This window comes from Tasmannia lanceolata, unplaced genomic scaffold (genome assembly GCF_043159265.1).
Source record: "Tasmannia lanceolata isolate RefF3 unplaced genomic scaffold, GAP_Taslan_0.1 ptg000081l, whole genome shotgun sequence".
NCBI lineage: Eukaryota > Viridiplantae > Streptophyta > Magnoliopsida > Canellales > Winteraceae > Tasmannia > Tasmannia lanceolata.
In genome coordinates this window covers 59514-66593 of record NW_027518758.1, presented here as the reverse complement: position 1 = coordinate 66593, position 7080 = coordinate 59514, and positions in this window count along the sequence as shown.

Genomic DNA, 7080 nt, shown 5'->3' with positions numbered 1-7080 from the left:
ATCATATCAAGTAGATACCAAATTTCCTTTCAGCACCACCATTCTGTTGCGACTTATATATACATGACGACTGATGAATGATACCACGAGACGCAAGAAAATCATCAAATCCATTATCCACAGAAAAAATATTCTTTAGCATTATCAGTACGTAAACACTTAATAGAACAATTAACTTGGTTAGCCACTTCAAAATAAAAATTATGAAAGGCATTAAAGACTTGAGATCTATCTTTAAGTAAAAACAACCAAGTGGCACGAGAAAAATCATCAACAAATATGATAAAATATTTAAATCCATTTATTGAAGTAGTTCTAGAAGGACCCCAAATATCAGAATGTATAAGTTGAAAAGGACAAGACACTCGACTACTAACTCGAGAAGGGAAAGACACACGATGGTGTTTTCCCAACTCACACGACTCGCAATGAAAAGACGGAACATAATCTGAAACAAAAGAGCTTTTCCTAAGCATGTCAGCCGGTGGGTGTCCTAAACGACAATGCCACTGATAGGCATCAATTGAAGTACGAAGTCCGACACCAGCTCCTGCTTGGTCAAGGTAATAAAGGCCATTAATCTCACGGCCCAAGCTAATCCTCGTCCCAGTCTTCATGTCTTAAAAAACACAATAGGATAAAAAAAAATGAAACAGAACAATTTAGCGACTTTGTTAATTGGCTAACAGATAACAAGTTAACAGGAAAAGAAGGGACATAAAGAACATAAGACAATTGAAGACCCGTTGAGGTGGAGACTACACGCATCCCAGATACAGGAGATGTAGTTCCATCTGCAAAAGTAACAGTACGAGGACCCATAGAAGGAAATGACTGGAAGGAAGAGAGAATTGTAGGATTACCAGTCATATGGTGTGATGCTCCTGAATCAATGAGCCATGATCCAGAATAAGTACCAGAAAGAAAACATGAGGGGCTACCTTTATGTGCATAGTTGGCTGCTTCCCTTTTTCCCGGAGACGTAACAGATCATCATATTCTACACGGGGGATTACCATGGTGTCAGGAGTCATAGATGGAGCAGCAGAGGAGGAAGGACTATTAGAAGCTGCAACAGAAGCACTTGCAAGTCTGAAGGGACGAAGCTCAGGATGTAGATCATAGCAATAATCAACTGTATGTCCCTTCGTACTGAGTACAATAATGGGACCCACGACCACAGCCTCCTCCATCGCGGCCTCCCCCAGAGTCACGGCTACTGCCACGGCCACGACGACGCCCAAATCGGCCACCACCACGACCACGATCAGTCCCAACATACGTCACATGAGCAAACCCATCCACCCATAGGGTCATTATGCTGAACTACTCTCATACGTTGAACCCTAGAAAATACATCTGCAAGGGTGGGAATAGAACCGGAACTGACAATCTGATGTCGGAGTTGGAGATAGTCAGGCCCCAATGAGGCAAGAAATCTAACCACACGTTACTCCTTCTGACGTTTTTTAAGTACGACAGGATATGTAGTAAACGGCATCAATAGATCAAGCTCCTAACAAAGTGCTAGATAGTCCATGTAGTGGCTATCCAACGGCTTGTCGCTTCTCTGAAGGCTAAACCACTCGGAAAAATGATCACATATACGCGTAAGATTATCCACACCTGAATACATCGTAGCCGTCTGCTCCTAAATTTCTTTCGACGACTGAAGATACATCAGAGAAGTAGCAATATTGGGTTCCATACAACCCCATAGAAAAGAACGGATCACAGCATTATCCTCACGCCACTGATCATAAGTCAAATCACTAGTAGCCGGTGGCATGCGCTCTAAAAAACTGATTTTCCGACGTCCAAGTAAGTAAGTGTAGATAGCCATCTTCCATGGGGGATAATTAGTCCCATCTAACTTTATAGAATTCATTTGAAGGGGAGGTTCGACATGGGAATAACTAGACTGGCCACTGTATGATGAAGAACGAATCTCAACAACCTTGTTGTCGGCAGGTGACTGAGAAGATTGCTCCACAGATTCCATAATGAAGGCACCAAAAAACACTAAAAACACCTCTATGAATATTCCAACACCCACAACACTACAAAAAATACCCACCAACCACAATGGAAAAAAAACAAGTCACTAAAATCTCCAACACATCAACTAACTATAAAACAATCACCAACAACCAACCACGACAACACCACCACCATCGATATCATCCAATCCAATGACAAATCCACAGCAGCAACCAATCACCATCAAATCACAAACAGATCACCCACAACAACGCCCACAGATGCCATCTCACACAGTAACACACGGTTGCGGGATAGAAAGAGGCAAGAACATCACAAACATACATCACTAATATGAGAGAATCAACAAACAGTAGCTCGGAACCAACCACGAGATGATAAAGAGTGAAGAATACATGTTTAGATCATGAATCCGAAGGGTTGGATCATAGAAGAAATTTTTGAAAGGTGCGGCTAAGGTTGTTTTTTGGTTATGCGGACAATATTCTTAGGGTGCTTGAGAATTTGATATGGTCACTTCTAGTGGTAGTGGTTATGGTTTGGGGATTTGGGTTTGGGTACAGTTAGGGTTATGGTCACTTCTAGTGGTAGAGGTTATGGGTTGGGGATTTGGGCTTGGGGATTTGGGTTTTGGTTATGCGCAAAATATTTTTAGGGTTCTTTAGAATTTGATATGGTCACTTCTAGTGGTAGTGGTTAAGGGTTTGGGTACAGTTAGGGTTATAGTCACTTCTAGTAGTAGTGGTTATGGGTTGGGGATTTGGGTTTGGAGATTCGGATGGCTAGGTTAGGTTTAGCAATCGTATCTTCGCCTTCACAGAGAAAAAAAAAATTCTTCCTCCACCTGAAGCTTTGATACCATGTTAATCTACATGGTGGAGGAGAGAGAGATGCGTGAGAGAGAGAGAGAGAGAGAGAGAGAGAGAGAGAGAGAGAGAGCACGAGACAGAGAGATGGAGAGAGAGAGATGGGCGTGAGAGGGAGAGTGCAAAAAATTAAAACACTCCCCTTTATATATATATATATATATATATATATATATATATATATATATATATATATATATATATATATACAGTGAAATGACTGAATTGCCCTTATGGCATCTAACAGATGTCAATACTGTAGTTAAATCAGAATTTTTTGTTGTCATTTCTTTCATATTAACGGCCATTGCTTCTACTCTAAAGACCATTCGTACTATCTTGTCTTTTTTAGCATTTTGGTATCACATTCTTGATGGTCCTTTGCTATCATAAATTCTTCATAAACTTGCATGTTTGAGCTTAATCTCAATTTGCTGTCTTGCATGATTTTCTGATGGAGAGACTGCCATGAATTTTGATGGTGAATACATACTATCTGATGGCGTGATCATTAACAATGCGGGGCACCCCAAGTATATTCTAATGGCTATTCAATCCTCATAAGAAGTAGCATTGCTTGGCCTCGTGCAATTGTAAGTGTACAACTAGTTTTAAACGACAAGTTAAATTCTTGAAATGAATTTTCTTTATATGCACATGTTGATTTATAATTAATTTATACATTCTTTGTGTTTGTAGGTTAAATTGTTAGATCACAGATGAGGATGAGGATCGAGGGGATGATGAATGATATGTAAATCATTAAATGATGAATGTTGAAAGATGCAGTATTTTGTTTAGGAAACAATTTGAAGACATTTGCTAATGATGTATTGTGATTTTAAAGATATTCAATTAAATTTATTTTTTTTATATTTGTATATGATGTTGTAGAAAAATGGATGTTATAATTGCAAAACTTTTGTTGTTATATATAGATTATTTGTGGAATGTACAAGTACATTAGGTCGCAGGAAATTATTATTTAATGGATTAAAAAAATTGAAAAGGCTATCCCTATAGATTTTATTTTGAATTTCTGTAGGGGAAAACAACTTTTCCCTATGGATTATTTTGAAATTCCGTAGGGTAAATAAACTTTTACCAACTAATTGTTTGAAATTTTGTAGGGAAAAGTAGCTTTTACAGACGGATTTTTTGGAAATTTCGTAGGGAAAAACACCTTTTCCTTACGGATTTTTTTTCTTTTTTTTTTGAAATTTCGTTGGCAAAAGTACTGTTTACCTAATGATTTTTCAAAATTATGTAGGAAAAAGCACATTTTCCCTATGGATTTTTCGAAATTCCGTATAGAAAAGCACATTTTCCTTACGGACTAATTTCAATTTTCTTAGGGAAAAGTACATTTTCTCTACGGTATTTATTAACTTCCATAGGGAAAGTCCAATCATGTCCCTATGGATTGTTCCGTAGAGAAAGGTGGCCTATCCCTACGGAATTACAAATCGGTAGGCAAAAGGCTTTCCCTACCCCACCTAGCTTACAGACATACACATGATCATGTAATTGTTAGATCAAATACTTCTTTAAGGCATGTTTGGATCTAGGGAAAAGAAAATTATGGAAAGTAATAATCTCTTAGGAATTTTTTTTTTTTTTTTAAATATATTTTTATCACTTTTTGGTTGACATTTATCAATTTTTTGGAATTCGTTTTCTGTTTGGTTCACATTCACTGTGTTTATCCCCACCAAATCAAGTGGCTTTCAGAAAAAAAGATGGTGAAAATCATCAATAACTAGGAAAGAAAAAAATCGTAGACGAAATCCAAAACAAGCTAGTGAATGCAAATGTTAATACAACTAAAAGAAAGGGGAAATGATATTTACGCCCCTTTTATCACCAGGGACACCCATTTGCCAGTGTACTTTGCAATCAAAGCATCTGGATTTTTCTGACATAAAGTACATGAGCCCCCTTTTTACCATTGATACATTGACGCTTGGTGTCCCTGGTGATGAAAAGGGGCGTAAATATCACTTCCCAAAGAAAGCAGTAAAAGGAACGTTCTGATGCCTGTATACTATCTTGAGAGCTTTGGCATTGGATATGTACACATCTGTAATAAGCTCTACCTAAGAGTAAACCAACCTAGAAAATGGTGTTTGAACTTGATATGATTAACATGAAGTCAAATCATTGAGTAATTCCACCAAAAACTAAGATCACCTAGAAAGATGGAAAGTGCCACAGGGAATATTGCAAAAAACGCAAATCAGATATTGCACAAAACTCAGCTAGGCACCTACTAGATCAATCATTCGAAATAAAAAATAAAGTCATTAGGAAAGCAGAAAGATAGGTCTTGGTCGTGTATAGCAGGAATTTTAGGGAGTTTAATTTCTCCAAAGTTAAATAAAACATTTCTTTTTTAAAAATTTTGGCAGGCAAGTTAGGGTTTGGCAAACCCCACTGATACATTAAAGAAGTTAATTATTCTTTTTTATGTTAGTTTTTTTTTTTTTTGTCGGCGCCCGTGTAGATGGTTTTTTGGAAGGATGCCTTTCAGTTTATCATTCCTCATGAAATAAGGCTATTTGGAGGTTTTTTTGTTTTTCTTTCCCCATTTATTGAAGAATATTTTATATACGAAAATAAAAATCCCAATTAAATGAGAGAGCCAAACCATAGAAAACTAAAATTAACGAGAGTTTTTTATGAGAAAACAAAATGAATAGATCCAAACATGCCTTAAGGCTTCTTTACCATAAACTTTCGAAAGTTGGCATAAGTACTCAACATGGGCGTAAGCCATTGATATTACAATTAAGTTGGCATCCTACTAAAACAGAGATTTTATATGGTCAAAATTCTCCTTTTAATATCAGTTGCGTACTTGCGTCTAACTTTACTTTAGGTTGATGATAAATGCTCCCTATAGGTTTTTAACTTTGGTTGTCCCTCTTAATGCTTTTTTAGGAAAATGATATGGGAACCCGAAACCTTGCATATAAGTGCAGCTAGGCCTAATGTGGCAGTCAAGTTGAGCCCACGATATTGGGTGATCTAGGTGATTAGTCTGTTGGGCTCAGCATAGATAGGTTGTAAATGGAAGCCACAGCCTGAAAACATCTATAAATCGAAGATTAGAATCATCCATGAGGAGATTTTTAACACACTACCTATATATTCCGGGGCCAACAAATGAATATTTTTTTTCGCCCAGTAATGCAGGCCGTGCTTTGTTTTTTTGGCAGAACTCATCTGACCAATAAAATATGAGGAATAGACCAAACCATCCATCAATTCTAGACCTGGCAAAAGTGACCCGTGCCCGCGGGTCAACCCGGCCCACCCGCAAATTTGCGGGCACGGGTCTAAGTTTCCGTGACCCGTCAAAAACCAACCCGCGGGTGACCCAACCCGCAAAAACACGGGTCGGGTCGGGGCAACCCGCGGGCACCCGCATTTTTACAGTATTTTTTAATCTTTTTGAGAATGTTATCATCAGTGCTGTTTGTTTTTTATGAGTAACTCCTCACTTTATAAAAAGTACGGTATGTCCTGCACCGTAGGATTATCCAAAGTTCCAAACCGTCCATTAGATGGGCCATACCCTAAATAGGTTATGCCCCAAAATTATTTCCATCGGTTGATTCTAACCCTCCGATCTATAGAGGGTTAGGATCAACCCTCTAACATTCAGATTGGAGGGATAGGATCATCCTATGGAAATGATTTTTGGAGCATAACCTATTTAGGCTATGGCCCAACTAATGGACGGTTTGGATCATCCTATGGTGTGGGCCATACATAAAGTGAGAGTGCCCAGTAGTGTTGATAACATTTAAATGTGTTGATAACATTTAAATGTGGTTTTTATTTTATTAGAATTTGCTATCAAGCTTCTGCTTTGGCAATTTCTCGGCAAGTGGCCTTTGTGTATGCAAAGATGCGCGCATCCAAATGTTGCTAAAATGTTCCTAGAAAATATGTAAAAAAGTAATCATTACACCACAAAAAGTAAATTAGCTAAATTATAAAGTTTTGAATGAAAAATTACCTAGAAAGGGTTATAAAATTTTAAAATTACGAAAAAAATACCAAATCACATATTGGAGGTTATGACAATTACGGGCAAATAGAGGCGGTCGAATCAAAATAATTATTACAATCCCATATTTGCGGCATATTTGCGGGTGACCCGCGGGTTGACCCGGCCCACCCGCGGGCCGCGCGGGTTACGTAAATT